This window comes from Dipodomys merriami, unplaced genomic scaffold, assembly GCF_024711535.1.
Source record: "Dipodomys merriami isolate MVZ:Mamm:240054 unplaced genomic scaffold, mDipMer1.0.p SCAF_1987, whole genome shotgun sequence".
Classification (NCBI taxonomy): domain Eukaryota; kingdom Metazoa; phylum Chordata; class Mammalia; order Rodentia; family Heteromyidae; genus Dipodomys; species Dipodomys merriami.
In genome coordinates, this window is record NW_027203367.1 from 1 (window position 1) to 18,234 (window position 18,234).

The window sequence follows — 18,234 nt, forward strand, 5'->3', positions numbered from 1 at the left end:
GGGCTGGCTTTGAACCGCGATCCTCAGATCTCAGCCTCCTGAGTAGCTAGGATTACAGGCGAGAGCCACCAGCGCCCGGCTCCATAGCCACAATCTTAAGAGAAAAGATTGAGAGCCCACAACTGAAGAATATTCTACAGAATGCCCTGTCCAATACTCCAAAAAAGGGGAGAAATACCATCTCTTTTCCTTTGGTGAAAACAATAGATGTTTGATTATTATATGACAATAATAATAGATATTATTATAATGCTCACAATATGTATTCCCATCCCCATTGCTACCAGGCTTGGTTATATAACGTACTTTGACAAATGACATATGAGAAGTGATGACATGTATCTTTTCTGAGTTTTAGTCATGTGGTTTTCACACTGTTCTCTTCCCTTGGGATCCTCCAGCAGGCAGTCTGAATCCCAGAATGGACAGCATGCTGAGTGGCAGTGGACATGGATTAGGCTTGTAGCATGAGATAGTAATCAAAGTTGTAAGCTATTGCGTCATTGGAGTTGTTATCCCACCGTAAAATTAAGTTCACATTGAGGCCCCAGCTCTAGGTAATCTAGGCCTTTTTTGTCTCCATTCCCTCCTGTTCCCTTCTCATTTTTCCTGAATATTCTCTCTTCTACCAGCTTCTCCTCAGGTGACACCAAATCCTGAGTCTCCTTATCCTAGAAACACTTTTCAGGCTTAAGCATTGTGGCTTCCTTTCTTACATTTTCTCTTAGCTGTTTCTTCACTTTTTTCTTTCTGGAAATTTCAGCCAGAAGCTCCCAAATGTGATGGAGCCTCAGATAAAATCCCTCTGCCACATCTCCCTTGCTTGCTTTCACTCTTCTCATGTTGGCATACTACAAAACCAGAATAAGATGAAGCTCCAGAAACCCTTTGGATAGAAAAATAAACCACCGCATGGGAAGTGAGGGTTGTTTTAGAAGAGATTGGGAGCTGAACACAGGCAGGAAGGCTCATGGCTGCAGCCTCAGCTGTCTTCTGAATCATTGCCCAGTTTCCATCTGTCAGTCTTTTCTCCAAAGTCAATGGGGCAAATTCTGCATTTCTTACGGACTCATCCACATTCACAGACCTAGTTAGGAATCCAAAATGACTTAAAATATAGACTCTCCACATCATAGAAATCTGTACCAGAGAAAATAGGCAGAAAGAACTTCAGTTAATCAGGTTCAATTCATTTTTACATGTTTATAATTTATTTTATTTTATTTTTTTGGGTCCGGTCGTGGGGCCTGAACTCTGCGCTGGGGCGCTGTCCCTCAGCTCTTCAGCTCAAGGCTAGCGCTCTACAACTTGAGCCACAGCACCACTTCTGGCTTTTTTTGTTTATGTGGTGCTGAGGAATCGAACCCAGGGCCTCATGCATGCAAGGCAAGCGTTCTACCACTGAGCCACCTTCCCAGCCCCACATGCTTATAATTTAACTGAGAGAACAATATCAAATTCACTCAGCCTTCATAAAATCAAAATATCAAAGCAACTACTTTTTACAGGAAGTAAATATTCACATCATAAATCGAGTTTCTAAAGGGGTGGTGTTCTCAGAAAGTAAGGAATTAGGGCTTAGGAAACATTTCAAACACATTTCACATCAGCATCAAGATTAAATTCATTAGCACAGGCTGCAAAAGTTGCTTACTCTCAGCAGGTAAGAACCTATCATTTTTTTCTGGCCCTTAGTAAAAAAAGATGGAAGAGTTTGATTTCCTTTTTCAATTTCAATCTTCAAAGTCACATTGTCTTCTAAGGAAGTCATTTATCTCACTCACCTGAAAATACAGAATATGTCTTCACAGGAGGGTCCTCTGGGCTTCAGGAAGCAAAATAGGAGGAGTGAAACAGGCTGCAAGATGCTTGCAGGAATAGAATATGTTTGACTTCTTCCACAGCCAAGCTAGCTTTGAGCGCTTGTCCTTTCCACAACTCAGGTGGGACGGTGGTTATGTAGGAGGGGAGAAATACCATAGAGTTTCAGAAAAAGGTAAAAGAAAGGTGCATGGCTTTTCTTCTCAGAACAGAACCTTTAAATAGGATATGTTTTTTCTCTTCACAAAACACTTAATTATACAGTAATCCCCTTCACTGTATTCCCCTTCTGTAGTTAGTTACCTGTGCTCAACTCTGGTTTGAAAAGATTAAATGGAAAAAATCTCATATTTTGGAAGATATCAAATTCACATAATACCTTTTTTCTTTTTTTCTTTTTTGTTTTTTTGCATATAAGGTCTCACTGTATATCTCTCTCATTATCTTCCTGCCTCAGCTTCTGTTTCCTAGGATTATATGTGTGCGTTTCCACACCCATTTCACATTACATTTTTACAGCATATTGTTACAATTCTTCTATTTTATTAGTTACTGTTATTTTTGTCTTACTGTACATAATTTATAACTTAAGCTTTATTGTAGCTATAATTGTCTGGGTAAAAGCATAGTATATATGGTCATCTTGATATTTATAGGGTTGCTTCCAGAACTGATTGAGCATACTAAAATCAGCATAGGCTCCAGTCCCATATAGAAAATAGCATAATATTTCATACAAAGTAAGTTACACTTTAAATCACATCAAGGTTATTTCTATTACCACCATACATATAACAGTATATAAATAGTTGCTATATTGTCTGCTTAGGGAGCAACAAACTTTTCCTATTTTAAATTTCTGGTTGGTTGAACCCCTAGATGTGGAAATTGTAGATACTGTGGGTTAACTGTATAAATTGCTTCATTGATTTCACGTGCTCACGTGGAATGCCTCTCCAGAGACTAATCAGGAACTACTATAAAGATCAAAAAGACAGAAACTTGACCTTCTTATTTTGCCATAATTACCCACTAAATAAAATATGAATAAGTTTGATTCTGTACCTCCTCCTCCTCCTCCTCCTCCTCCTCCTCCTCCTCCTCCTCCTCCTCCTCCTCCTCCTCCTCCTCCTCCTCCTCCTCCTCCTTCCTCCTCCTTCTTCTTCTTCTTCTTCTTCTTCTTCTTCTTCTTCTTCTTCTTCTTCTTCTTCTTCTTCTTCTTCTTCTTCTTCTTCTTCTTCTTCTTCTTCTTCTTCTTTCTTCTTCCTCTTCTTCTTCCTCTTCTTCTTCCTTGCACATGCAAGGCTTGGTATCTACCACAGTTCTAGAGCTTCTAAAAAGCTAGTTTGAGAATTTCACAATGTTTAATAATCAACACCAATTTCCATTTTCTTTCCTAGGCTCCAAAACAGGGCAAAGTGGGGGAGGCATAAATGGGACAGTCATCTAGGGAAAACTTTGCTGACTATCATATTTTAATTTTTTGTTCAGTTGAAATTTAAAAAATATATAACCATATAATTTAAGTCCTATTTTTAAAAATTTCTTCATAGGAACAAAGACCACCTAAACAATTTTTGTCCTTTTTATGTATAAAGCTCACAATGTTGTCTCTGTAATAATTTTTAAAACATTCTTTTGAATATGACTTCTACCATCTCCTTGGAGGCGAAGCTGAATTCTACATATTAAATATTCTAATCAATAACTAGGAAGTATAAATCAATAGAAACAATTAAAAATATGTCAAACACAATAAAAAGAACAATTATCCATCAAACAGATGCTTATCATCTTGACAGTTTGGGAACAACAGTTTCAGAATGTACAGAAATACTGAAAGAACATCTTTTAATTCATAAGAAAGGGGAAAATACTTAAAATATTAAAAACAAACATGCAGCAATAGATAATGCCTGTAATCCTAGATGCTCTGGAAGCTAAGATCTGAGTATCATAGTTCAAATCCATCCAGGGAAAGAAAGTCCTGTGAGACTCATCTCCAATTAATTACCAAAATGCCAGAAGGGGAGGTGTGGCTCAAGTGAAAAAGCACTAGTCTTGGGCAAAAAAGCTCAGGGGCAGTGTTTAGACCTGATTTTAAGCCCAAAGACCAGCGTACATGTGCCCATACACACACACACACACACACACACACACACACACACACACACACACACACATTATTGAAAGACAAATACCAATGCTTTTCCTAATGTATTGTTTCACATTGTAATAGGACTTAAGGCATTAGTGGGTCTAGATTCCTACTATAGTATATATGTTTGAGTAGGTTATTCAGAGAAAACTTTATTTGGAAAACTCTAATACTCAAATTGTAGCTTATTTTTTAAAATATGGGCGATGGACCAAGTATATTAATGACCAGGTATAGTTATAAGGGATAAAACTCTGGCTTGATTTTAACATCATTATTTTATTTTTTTAACAATGGAAGAAAGATATTTGACTTGAAAGAGACACAGGATGAGATTCAGAAGAGATGGTGAGTCCATTCTTTGTAGAAATGGGCACATCAGACTTTTGAAGATATTATTCATTTTTTGGCATAAGACTTGATTATTCAAGTATGTGTAGTTACTAGATAAATAACTTAATATGGAAATAATAAATAAGTGTTATCAGTGCATACAAAACAATTGGTTCTGAACATCTATATTATGCAATGATTTATACTGTTCATGTCACAGAACTGACTTAGAAGGCTGATTTAAATCAAATATATATATTTGGTCAGCGTTAAATCCTCTTTTCCAAATTCTGCCTCCTCGAAAAAAAAAAGGATATTACCTATTTTATCAGTACTCAGGAATAGTAAGTTATTTTAAGTATTTATATATTTTACCCAAGTATGATCCTCCAATTTATCATTCCAGGTGCTAGAGTCTAACCATCATGGTGATGGATAGTCACATCCTAATGGAGAAATATGTAGCTTGCCCTGCTTGCATGCTCCCCAAACTTCCCTTCCATGGCTCTATATTTACATTTAGTAAAATTCACTCATCTAATGAAGTCAAGGACAATGGCAGCTCCTCCTTGAAGATTCTTCTGTCAAGAATAAGCAATCAATCATTAATTTGATAATATTTCATTATAATGCAGTCAAATATAGAAATTTTTGAGCTTTTTTTCCATGAAATTTACTTCATGTGATTGTTGATTTATAGTTGGTGGTATTGGACTTAAAACAACGTACGAGTTTCAAAGATTTAAATAAAAAGTTGCACATTGCCTTGTCTAGTGACAAATTAAGGAGAGAATTCTAGGTTCTTATATTCATCCCAGTGTGCTTTTGTTTCCTTGCTGGCTTTTTTTCCTACAGTGATGACCAATTTCATTATTTGGCATAGCAAAGTTTTCTCATTTTTGTAGTCCTGATTTTATCATAGGTGTTATTTTCCTAAGCATTCTGCCCATGATAAATTAATCTATTATTATAATCACATCTTAGAACATTCATATTCAGTAATTATTCTTATATTCCTTAATAACATCTCATTATATTTTAAAAATTGTATTAATTTATATAGTCAGCAGTAGGGCTGAACTCAAGGTCTGACTGCTGTCTCTTAGCTTTGTTGCTCAAGGTTAGTACTAGATTACTTCTAGATGTTTGGTGGTTAATTGGACATGAAAGTCTCATGGACTTTCCTGCCCAGGCAGGCTCTGAACTGTGATCCTCCTGAGTAGCTAACATAACAGATGTGAGCCACCAGTCCACAATATATATAGCACATTACTTTTAACAATAGAAGAAAGTAATTTTACTATAGAAATTTTGTCTTTAGGAGAATTCTTTCAATGTTTGATACAAACTTTTACATGTTTAAATATTATTTTGATATCACTGTTGCTTTTTATAATTTTTCCACTTTGTATTTGCCTGTATTATTTGTATATAGACTTTTTCACTGTTATTCATACATACTATATAACTCTATCACAATTCATCCCCTTTATCACTTTCTCTCTTTTCTACTTCCCTCTTCTTGAAACAATTTCAACAGGTTTTATTGTACTCTTCTTACACACACACAATATGAACAGAATATGTAGAAGATAATACTGCACACTCCCCCTCCATGCCCTCTTGTTTTATCTTCTCCCCTTCCACTGGTACCTCCCCTCAAACAGGTTCTGTTCTGTTTTATATTTCTGTCTTTCATTTTTACAGCTAGATACTGCATACAAGCAAAAACATATAATATTTTACTTTCTCAGCATATTTACTTTTGCTTAATATAATGGTATCTAGTTCTATCCATTTTGCCATCAATGACATATTTTATTGCTATGTATAGTTGAAAACTCCATTGTGGATATATTTCAAATTTTCTCATGAATTTTATTTATATATTATATATATATTGGGTCAGTCATGGGGCTTGAACTCTAGGTCTGGGAGCTGTCCATGAGCTCTTCAGCTCAAGGCGAACGTTCTACCACATAAGCCACAGTGCCACTTTTGGTTTTCTGGTGGGTAATTGGAGATAAGAATCTCAAGGACTTTCCTCATATTTTATCATAGGATTACAGGTGTGAGCCATGGGCGGCTAGCTTAATTTTATATTTTATATATTTATCTATTTGTGTGCAATACTGGTGTTTGAACTTAAGGGCTTTCATTCTTGCTTGACCATTTTGCGTTGCTCACAACTGGTGCTCTACCACTTAAGACATGCATCCAGTACTAGGTTTCTGCTGGTTAGTTGTAGAAAAAGATCTCTCAGATTTGTATCCCTGGTCTGGTTCTGAACCACAATCCTCAGATCTCAGTCTCTTGAGTAGCTAGTATTATGGGCATGAGCCTCAGGCAGCCAGAATAACTTTTATTTTTTATAAGTAGATTGCTTAAAATGTTGGCTTGGGTTTCCTGAGAGAAATTCATGTTTAATTTCTTGTTTCTTTTAAGGTTATCAAATGAATATCTTTAAATTTGCAAGATGTTATTATGTCAAATATGAAATAATATTTTTATGTTACTAGGTGGCACCAAGTTTCCTTTTAGATAGAAAATATTTGGCTGGCTTCCAACCAAAATCTTTACATCTCAGCTTCCTGAGTACCTAGGATTGTAGGCATTGGTCACCTCTCCTGGCTGAGACAAATATTTTTGGTAAGGAAAATCACTGTGATGTGGAACATGAGACATGATGAATATAGACTAAACAGGAATATTTTGAAAGCTTTAACAAAACTGAAGTTATCACAAATTTGCAGGCTTCAGTGAGGAGAAAAATGACAAAGAAGTTACAGAAGCAGAGAATTGGAGACTAAAGAAAAGTTAGTGAATAATTCCTTGTTAGCAGAACTACTGATGATTTCTTTTTAGAAAACTTCAGCTTGATATACTGGTACATGCCTATAATTCTAATTAATTATGAGATAGACACTGGATGTTTGCTGTTGGTATGGTAAAAATATAATACTGAAACTCAAATCTCTAAAGCAAACTGGTGCCATATGTTGATAAGAGAGGCAGAAGTTGGAGGACCACTGTTTGAGGCAGTTAATATGAGACTATCTGAAAAGCAAACTAAAGCTAAACAAAGTGCTAGGGGTATGGATCAAGAGCAATTATCCCGCAAGTTTGAGGCCCTGAATTCCATACCTTCTACTGAGAACAAAAGACAAGGAAAAGGAAAAAGGTTCTTGTTACAATTTTCAAGATATTTTCTGTGCAATTTTCTGCTATAATTTCCTTCTTCAATTGCCCGTAAAATTTTGAGAAGTCACTTACACAAATGACTACCATTATTTGTGGAAATCAAGGGAAAGTCTTTGCAACCAGTTTTGTAAGACAGAACAACTCTGTAAAATTGAATTCAATGAGATGAAAATGAGAGGTAATGGTTTCATGAAAATGCACTTAATAGCTATGTGTCAGAAGGTGAGGAGCTCATTAAGAGGATTTACTTCCTAAAAGAACAGGAGGATTGAGTTGATTTTATATTAATTTTTAAAAATAGGGTAAATTTGGTTGGTATTTTAACACCTTTAAACAAGGTGTTAAGCCAGTAAAATTATTGTTGAGATTTTTATAAAAGCTATAAGACAATTGTTACATAGATTTTTAGAGAAGCTATTCAACAATTGTTGGATAAATCCCAACAATGCAAATATGTGTTCTCTATCATCTGGTGGTGTTACAAACCTCATCATCTAAGGTTGGGAGAATATTATCTTCATTTTCAGAATACAGAAATGGAGGCAAGAAGAAAGGTGGTGTATTTCTGAAGGCTGATGTGTAAATTACAATTGAGAATGAGCAGAAATCAGAATCCATGAACAGAAACCAGAATACATGGCTCAAATTCAATTTATTATTTGCAAACCTCGTGACTATACTAATATCTGAAACTCTTCTGCTGGCTGGGTAACATGGAACTGTTTCTTAGAGTTGTCATGTGTTGTTTTTGGTAAAAAGCTAAAAATATTGGTGCTTTATAAAATTAAAGAATATGCCTTTTGTAAAGTGTTATGCACAGAATATGAAACAAGAATTCCATGAACTCTGAAGTTCTTTATGCAGTTTTTCTTAAAATTATTCTTTGAAGAATCAAGATAGTGAAATTATTCACATTCCTTTCATTCCAGAAAGCATTATCTGAACACATTTGAGAAGAATTTCTACAACAGTCTTGTAATATATGGGCTTTTGGTGTACTTATTTGTCTTCTCTCTGTATCTTCTTAATGGGGTTATTATTGTCTTATTCATGGGTTTAAGAGTTCTTTATATATTATGAATAAAGCAATTTGTCAAGATCTTTATATTTTGTTTCATTAGCAAAAATGCCTGCTATGTGATTGAACAGAAATTGATGACATCTTTGCCTGATTTCTGAGCAACTAGGAATTCTTTCATTCTAATTCAGTACTCTTTATCAGGTCAAAAAAGTTCCCATGTAATAATTTTGACAAATTTTTACCATTCTGATATTTTGAACAGGACAGAATTATTTTAGCGTCACAGCAGGGAATTCCCCTGTGACATGTCTCCTCTACAGGCATGGAATCCCCATTTGCAAAGTGCTGATCATACTGGAAGCAAATTTTTGCTTGTTAGGAATATCGAATTTTTGGCCTATGTACTCAGGATTTTTTTTCCAGAAAACATAAATCCACACATAGATATTAGTCATAGCTACTTGAATTGGAATTAGTAATATTTTTATTCTTGATGTGCCACATCTCTATATAAAACTATGAAAACACAGTTTGTAACAGAATAAACATGAGTATATCACTTAGAATGTGGGTATGGTTAGTAAACTCTAGGGGATTTTCTAATAGCTTTCAGACTTTTCATAAACATAAATAAAATGAGATGGTTTATACCTATAATCCTAGCTTCTTTGAAAATGGACATGTGGATAGTGGGAGTTCAGGGTTAAGCTGGAAAACATACGAGACCTCCATCTCAGTCAATAAAAGTGGGGTTTGCCAATGTGTGGGTGTTATCCTACCTGTATTGGACATCCAACTAGGAAGTTTACTATCCAGGTAGCCTAGGAATAAACAAATGCAAGACTCTACCTCAAAAATAACCAAAGCAAAAATTGCTGGATGTGGTATGATTCAAGGGGTAAGGTGCCTGCCTGGCAAATGCAAGGCTCTGAATTCAAACCCAAGTACCTACCAAAAAATGAAAAGTAAATAATATGAAATAATTCTCTAAATAACTACTCACTTAGTGTAATTATCTTATGTATTCTCCAAATAATCTTGTAGTGAAGGCATAGAATTGAATAAGCCAGATCAATATAATACTCCAAAATCATAGAGTGGCCCAGAGGTCAGCTTTATGATCATTCAATGTCTGGATCTTCCTGTTCTTAGATCCACAATCTTATGGGGGGGGAACGAATGTATTTATTTACATTTATTTACACCCTTCATCCAGTTTCACATGTTGAAATCCTATCTCAAATGTAATGTTACAGAAGTGGGCTTTTGTGTGTATGTGGATGTTAATTAAGTCATGGAGGCAAGTCTTCATGAATGGGATTTAAATAAACAAAACCAAAGAGATTTCACTCCTGATCTTTAATACAGTGCATCACTCAGAAAAAAAATACTGACTATGCTGGCATTGCAATCTTGGACCTCCAGGCTCCAGAATGTAAAAATAAATTTAGTGTTTATAACCAATTCAGTGTCTGGTAATGTGTCATCATAAGTCAAAAGGATGAACAGTAAGCCAGCTGAAAAGGACTGTTGTGGTTTCTCTACCAAATTTCCAGAGTCCCTGTGATACTGAAAAATGTTAAGGCTCCTTAGGGAAAATGTTTTAAAACTGCCTTCTTGTCCAACTCTGACTTCACAAATTTTGGAATATAAGGAATGACATCAAGTGCCCAAGATACCTAAGACAGGACACTTGATCCTCGTCTGCTTTGCTCTTCAGCACCTGGTACAAATTTACACTATATAAACAAGTCAACTAAAGGCAGTTATAATACATTTTAAAATGCATAGCCAGAAAACACTTTATAAACACTCTCTCATTATAGTCTCATTGGCTCCCATGTCCAAAATAGGAAACCAAGGCTTAAAGAGAGGTAGGTAATTTACCCAAATTTGCAAAATTGATATATTTGTACAGTTAAATGCGGACGAAATTGTATCCATATTTAGGCTGATATACCATATGCATTTGTTTTTCTGCAGAAATAAAAGGCTCACGAACTTTTTTTCCATGTTCTAAACTCATATGCACTACCGTGATATCTCTATCCTGGCTGCCCCCAAGTCATATCAGCTCAAGTTGCTACATCTCTACCCACTCAAACACAAATAGATAAGAATTGGGCAACTGTACTTTTAAATCCCCATGCAGTAATAATGTGTATTTAACAGTATGAAAACCTGGGCTAGAAAATAAAACTTCTATGATGGTGCTAGGCCCACCTCACATATCTTTCTTTGTCTCTTCCTTCCTTCCTTTTTAGTGCTTGGGATTGAACGCACGGCCTTGTGCATATAAAGCAATTGCAACAAAACTAAGTTACATGGCCATTTCAATCGCTCCAATTTGACTCACTGCTACCCTGTTCCTGATACTTTGTATTACTTGGTCATAGTATTTGGAGACTACTAAACTTCATAAGCGTTTCATCTTTTTTACTCCCTTCCCATGTATCAAGACACTGTGCAAGAAAGAATTTCCTGACCTCCCCAGACAGAGTTCATGGATCATCATCAGGTTCTATTTTACCATGCATAGCACTCTATTATTACATTTATAATAACAACTCACTTAAATAATTGTTCTCTTCTTCAGACCATTGGTAGACGATTGTTCAATCCTATATTTTATATAACCAGGAATAGAAATTTTCTTGTCATGTTTTCCTCTTTTTGACTTGGTAAAATTTTCCTGATTTTGTAGAACTGTTTATTCTCCATGAATATTGTTTCAGGACATTTCTGCATAATGTCTATAATAAAATTAAGAAATTTCCAGCCAAAGAAGACAACTCAGCATTCTAGATGTTAATGACTGTACTCTGGGTTCCTGTGCACTGGGCACTGCATTTGGCATCTCAGTTTTACAACAATGGACAATCTATATTGAAAGTTGCTTTTTTTTGGTTTCCTATTTTGTGCCATATGAAGTATTTAAGGTGTATAGCCAGTTAATTGTGGAAGTATGAGCTGGTAATCTTTTCAAAAATTTTTTGTAAAGATACTGTATAGAGTTGTTACAATTACATGAGTAAGGTAATGAGTACATTTCCTATTGACCATTGTTACCCCCTCCTTTGTTTCCCCCCTAAATTCCCTTCCTTCTCTATTTCCCAACTCCTCTTTCCCCCTACTTTCGAAGATGTGAAGTTCGGTTTCAACATAGTGTCTTGTACATGCCATTGTTACAATGGATCAAACTGAATCCTTGTCTCAGCATTTTGTTATTTCCCTGCCCCTCCCCAAATTAGAAAAATGTATATACAAGATGGAACCGGGGTCATATGAGCTGGTAATCTTTAGCCTTCAAATCTTAAAACAAAAACAAGCAATGCATGAAAAAAATTGTTCATAATGGAAATCTCAGCCTCCTGATTGATGCTCTGATTCTTCCATTAAAGTATAATCTTGTTAGAATCAAGTTCCAGGCTAAAATGTAAATACCCAGGGAAATGATGACATTAAGTTGCTAATAGTTAATTATGCCTTCCTATTAATGAAATAATTTGGAAAATGTTTTTTAAAAAACTGGATGATAGCAAGAAGGATTTTAGAAAAAGGCATTACAGTGGGTAAGGTGTGTAAAATTGTACAAAACTGGAACTACATGCTGGGAAAAGAACAACTTCACAAAGAGGGGTAACTTATTTTTTTAGATGAGGCAACTTAAGATGGATTATTATGTAAGAAGAAAGTTTCTATTTGTTTTTTTCTAACAACTAGCAGAGACTTATCTGTTTATAAAAAATAAATACTAGAATGAAAAATTCAAAAGACCTTTAATGATGCATTTAATATTTTGGAGACAACAAAGATTTTCAGGGTAGAGACAGTTCAATAAACTATGGTATTTATAAGCACTGGACTCCCATGTAATCATTATAAGTGATGTTCTTAGAACAGTGCAATTTCTTAGGATGTTATTAGATAGGAAATATATGCATGATATAATGCGATGTAGACTCACACCTCTAATCCTACCTACTCATAGGGGTGAGATTTGAGGATCATGGTTCACAGCCAGCCCCCATAGAAAAATCCATTTAACCATCAAAATGCCAATAGTGGAGCTGTGGCTAACCTTGGGGAAAAAAAGTAAAGCCGAGAATAATACGCACGCACTGAATTCAAGTTCCAGTTTTGGCAACAAACAAATGAATAATCAAACAAATATATCACCCCAAAGTTATATGAAAATATGTATATGCATATATGCATGGCAGAAGGTCTAACCGTAGTGTTCCAATATTCACCTTGTAGAAGTCCAAAATGGGAACAACATAAACATTTACTTAAAGAAAATCAAAAGTGACAATATGTTGGAAATGATCTTTACAACTTGGGGGGCATTGAGAAAGGGAGGAAAAAAGGAAGAAAAATAAAGGAGGGGGTAAAAAGTTAGACAAGAAATGTAATCATTACCTTACTTATGTAACTGTGACCCCTCTCTACATCACCTTGACAATAAAATGAAAATGAAAAAAACTAAAAAAAAGACAACCAAAAGCTTTTACTTATGTTATTCTATTTAAAAGTATATTTTAAAAGAATTATTGGCATATTTTAAAGTTCTAATGCATTGCCCTACTCTACTGGATTATACTGGAATATGGAGAGAATTATTTACACATGAGTCCATAAGTAAGGACCCCAATGTGATTGTTTCTAACGTATTTATAAGATGATTTATTTGTTGCTTTGTATGTCCCTCCCCCACGGTATAACCCCTGCTTTCACTGTATTTGATGTTGTTATAATTTATTGGGGGGAAGGGAAAAAACAAATCGTTTAAATAAGGATACAGGTGGACCCATTGCAACAATGAGATGTACAAGCTGTTATGTCGAAAAATGAACTTTACAACCTCGGCAAGGGGTGGGGGAGGGGGCCCGGAATGGGAAGGGATGGGAAGGGGAAACAAAGGAGGAGGCAACCTTGCTTGATAAGAAATATACTCATTATCTTGCCCATGTAATTGTAACCCCTCTGTACGGTATTTTCACAATACATTTTTTAATTAAAAAAAAGAATTCCACAAAGAAATGCCAACGTGGACCAAAGGGTCCTACCCATAATACCTTGCTTCTACAGCAAATCATACAATCCCCCAATCCACATAATTTGATCATTTAAAGGCGATTGATGAATCAACTTCTCCATTTGTAGAAATACATACCTGTGACAAGGATGGAAAAGGCACCGAAAGCCAAAATGAATGTTCCACAGTTTTGTGGAAGATTCCATAGATAAAGGAATGGGTCCCACACATTTCCAACTCTCAGTCTGGGAAAGTCAGTCATCCTTACCATACTAATAAAAACACAAAAATGCTAACTGTGGGATTCAAAAAGATTGCATGAGAATATGTGTTCATTGTGACAGCACAGTAACTTCAGTGCAAATTACTGTGTCTCTCTTTCCTTGCCTTATTCCCAACTCATTCTTCAATTCTGAAGGGGAGATTCTGGGGAGTCAGTTCTCTTTGCTCCAATAATTAATGAAAGGAAACAGGTTATTGGAGATAAAATTTCTACACATAGTTCTTGGAATCTCATTCTTTATTAAACTTACTGAGTACTAATGGGATTATAAAACACAAGAACGTCTTAATTTTTCCACTAATTTTTTAAATGCCTCTTGTAAGAAGAATCAAAATTAACAAAAGAAACACCTCAGAAACCTTATAAAGATATTTGTGGTGTATGGATGCCAGGAAAATTAGAAATGTCACATGTAAATACCAAATGATATTTACAAAGCACAAACCCTAATTCTTCTGTGAGCTAATGTGATAATTACACATTTAAACTTTCCAACAAAATCACCATTGAGAATACCACAGCCAATTTCAATCACAAAAGAAAAGCTGCAAAGAATTGCTAAAATTTTCACCTATTCATTCCTAAAGTTGAGACAGTTGACTCTGCTGCTGTTGACTGTTTGATCCTTTTCCTCCTCACAAATAAATGTGCCTATGTAGAACAATTTATATCTATACATTAAGTTAATGGGTGTCTAGCCTTTCTAGTCTGATCTTCAGTCTGAGTAGAAACGATGGAGCATAAGTAGTTTATGAACATGGACCATCCCATAACAAGCAGAAACACGCTCTGAACCAATTCTAACAGAAACATCTGTGATAATGGAAATATTCTATATATACATTCTCTAACAAAGTAGCCACTGACTATATATGGCTACTCCATCTCAAATATGAATAGTGTCTGAGAAATTAATTCTTCCAATTTCAGTTAAATGAAAATATTTTTAATTTTAATTTTTTATTGTGAAAATACTGCACAGAGGGATTACAATTACTTGGGCAAGATAGTGAGTACATTTCTTATCAAGCATTGTACCCTCCTCCTTTGTTTACCCTTCCCATCCCTTCCCATCTTTCCTCCCCCCACCCCATCCCACCCCCACAAGTTGTAAAGTTCGTTTTCGACATGACAACTTGTACTTCTCATTGTTGCAACAGGTCCACCTGTATCCTTATTTAAACTACTTATTTTTCCCCTTCCCCTCCACAAATTATACCGACATCAAATACAGTGAAAGCAGGGTTTATCCTGTAGGGGAGGGACATACAAAGCAACAAAGAAACAAATGCGTTAGAAACAAATGCATGAAAGACAAAAACATTTAAAATACATATTTTAGGGTTAATTTTCCTAACATCACATTATCTGAACTTTTCTGCTTGACTCATACATATACTAAATAATGCAAATAAGGGAAATCATGGGAACTATGTTTGTTTGGGCTTGGCTTACTTCACTTAATATAATGTTTTCCAAGTTTTTACATTTCCTAACAAATGGGGTAATGTCATTCTTTCTGATGGAGAAATAGAAATCCATTGTGTATATATATATACCACATTTACTTGATCCATTCATCTACTGAGGGGCATCGGGGTTGGTTCCAGATCTTAGCTATGGTAAATAATGCTGCAATAAACATAGCTGTGCTGGTAGCTTTAGTGTGGTCTTGTTTGTAAACATTTGGGTAAATGCCCAAAAGGGGGACTGCTCGGTCACAGTGGAGATCTATGTGAAGTCTTTTGAAGAACCTCCATACTACTTTCCAAAGTGGTTGAACAAGTTTACACTCCCACCAACAATGAAATAAGGTTCCCTTCTGTCCACATCCCCTCCAGCATCTGTTCTTATTAGACTTCTTGATTTATGCCATTCTAACTGGGGTGAGGTTGTATCTCAATGTTGTTTTGATTTGCATTTCTTTTATGGCTAGGGAGGTTCAACATTTCTTCATGTGTCTATTGGTCATCCTTCTTTCTTCTTCAGAGAAGTTTCTCTTTAAGTCATTAGCCCCCTTATTTACTGGGCAGTTGTTTCTTTGAGGATTTGTTGTTGGGGAATTTAATTTTTTGAGTTCCAAGTGTATTTTAGATATGAGACCCTTGTCTGTTGTATGGCTAGTGAAGATCTTCTCCCAATCCGTGGGCTTTCTATTGATCTTGCTAGCTATGTCCTTTGCCATGCAGAAGCTCTGCAATTTCATGCAATCCCAATATCCCAATTGTCCAAACTTTCTTTGATTTGTTGTGTTTCCAGGCCTTTATTAAGAAAATTTTGGCCTGCGCGAAGGAGACCTAGGGTTTCTCCTATTCGATCCTGAAATGTTTTCGTTGTGTCTGCTTTGACTCCGAGGTCTTTGATCCATTTGGGGTTGATTGTGGTGCAGGGTAATATACAAGGGTCTAGCTTTAGTTTTCTACAAGTAGTTAACCAATTTTGCCAGCACCATTTACTGAAGAGGCTGTCTTTCTTCCATTCTAATTTTTTTAGCTCTCTTATCAAAGATTAGATGGTTATAGGTCTGTAGGTTCACTACTGGGATTTCAATTCTATTCCATTGGTCCTGAGGTCTCTTCTTGTGCCAGTACCAAGCTCTTTTGACTACAATGGCTTTATAGTAGAGTTTGAAATTTGATATTGATGTTCCTCCAGCAGTGTTCTTTCCGTTGAGGAGCCTTTTTGCTATTCAGAGTATTTTATTGTTCCATATGAAATTTTGGATTGCCTCTTCTATTTCCTTGAAGAATGAGGTTGGAATTTTGATAGGTATCGCAGTGAATTTGTAGAGAGCCTTGGGAAGTATTACCATTTTTATGATATTAATCTTTCCAATCCAGGAGCATAGGAGTTTTTCCCATTTTCTAAGTTCTGTTTTGATTTCCTTTTTCAAGTTTTTTAAGTTTTCATCATAGAGGTCCTTCACTTCTTTGGTTAAGTTAATTCCTACGTATTTTATTTTTTGTGGGGTTATTACAAATGGAGTTGCTTTCCTAAATTCAGCCCCTCTTTGCTCATTGTTCTCATATAGAAAAGCCATTGATTTGGGGGGTTAATTTTATACCCTGCTACTTTGCCAAAATTTTGAATCAGCTTGAGTAATTTGGGAGTGGGGTCTATGGGATTCTTTAAATACAGGATCATATCATCTGCGAAGAGAGAGTTTTTTTCTTCTTTCTCTCTTTGGATCCCCTTTATGTCTGCATCTTGTCTTATTGCTGTAGCTATGCATTCTAACACTAGGTGGAAGAGAAGTGGAGAGAGTGAACATCCTTGTCTTGTTCCTGAGTTATGAGGAAATGGCTTTAGTTTTTCACTAGTATGTATAATGCTGGCTGTAAGTTTGTAATTTACATCCTTTATTGTATTGAGGAATGTTCTATGGATTCCTAATTTTTCCAGAACCTTCATTATAAAGGGGTGTTGGATCTAGTCGAATGGTTTTTCTGCATTTATTGAGTAAACCATGTGGTTCTTATCTTTGTTCCTGTTGATGTGATGAATAATATTAATTGATTTGCACATATTGAACAAGCTTTGCATCCCTGAAAAGAACCCTGTTGGTCATGGTGTATGATTTTTTGAATGAATTGTTGAAGTCGATTGGCCAAAATTTGGTTGAGAATTTTTGCATCAATGTTCATCAAAGAAATGGGTCTATAGTTCTCTTTCTTTGATGAGTCCCTGCCTGGTTTTGGGATGAGGGTTATGATGAATTCATAGACGGTGTTTGGTAGTGAACTTTCTCTTTCAATTTCATTGAAGAGTTGGAGGAGTATTCGTGTGAGCTCTGCAATAAAGGCCTTGCAGAATTCCGCTGTAAAACCGTCTGGTCCTTGACTTTTCTTGGCTGGGAGGTCTCTTATTGCTGTTTCTATTTCAATGCTTGATATGGGCCTGTTAAGATAATTTAACTCATCTTGGTTAAGTTTTGGCATGTCAATATTTGCTAGGAAAAGGGCCATTTCTGCCAAGTTCTCAAACTTATTAACATAAAGTTTGAGAAGTATTCCCTTAAAATTTTCTGAATATTGGTGGTTTCCGTGGTGATGTTTCCATTCTCATCTCTGAGTTTTTTTATTTAGGTGTGTTCTCTTCTTTTTTTGATAAGATTTGCTAAGGGTCTGTCAATTTTGTTAATTTTTTTGAAGAACCAACTCTTTGTTTTGTTGATTTTTTTCTATAGTTTGTTTTGGATTCTAATTCATTTAATTCTGATTTAATGTTAATTTTTTCTTTCCGTCTACTGGATTGGGGTTTATCTTGCTGCTCTTTTTCAAGGAAGTTCAGATGTCTCATTAAATTGTTGGTTTCAGATCTCTCCAATTTGTTGAGGTAGGAACTCAGAGCTATAAACTTGCCTCTGAGGACTGCTTTTC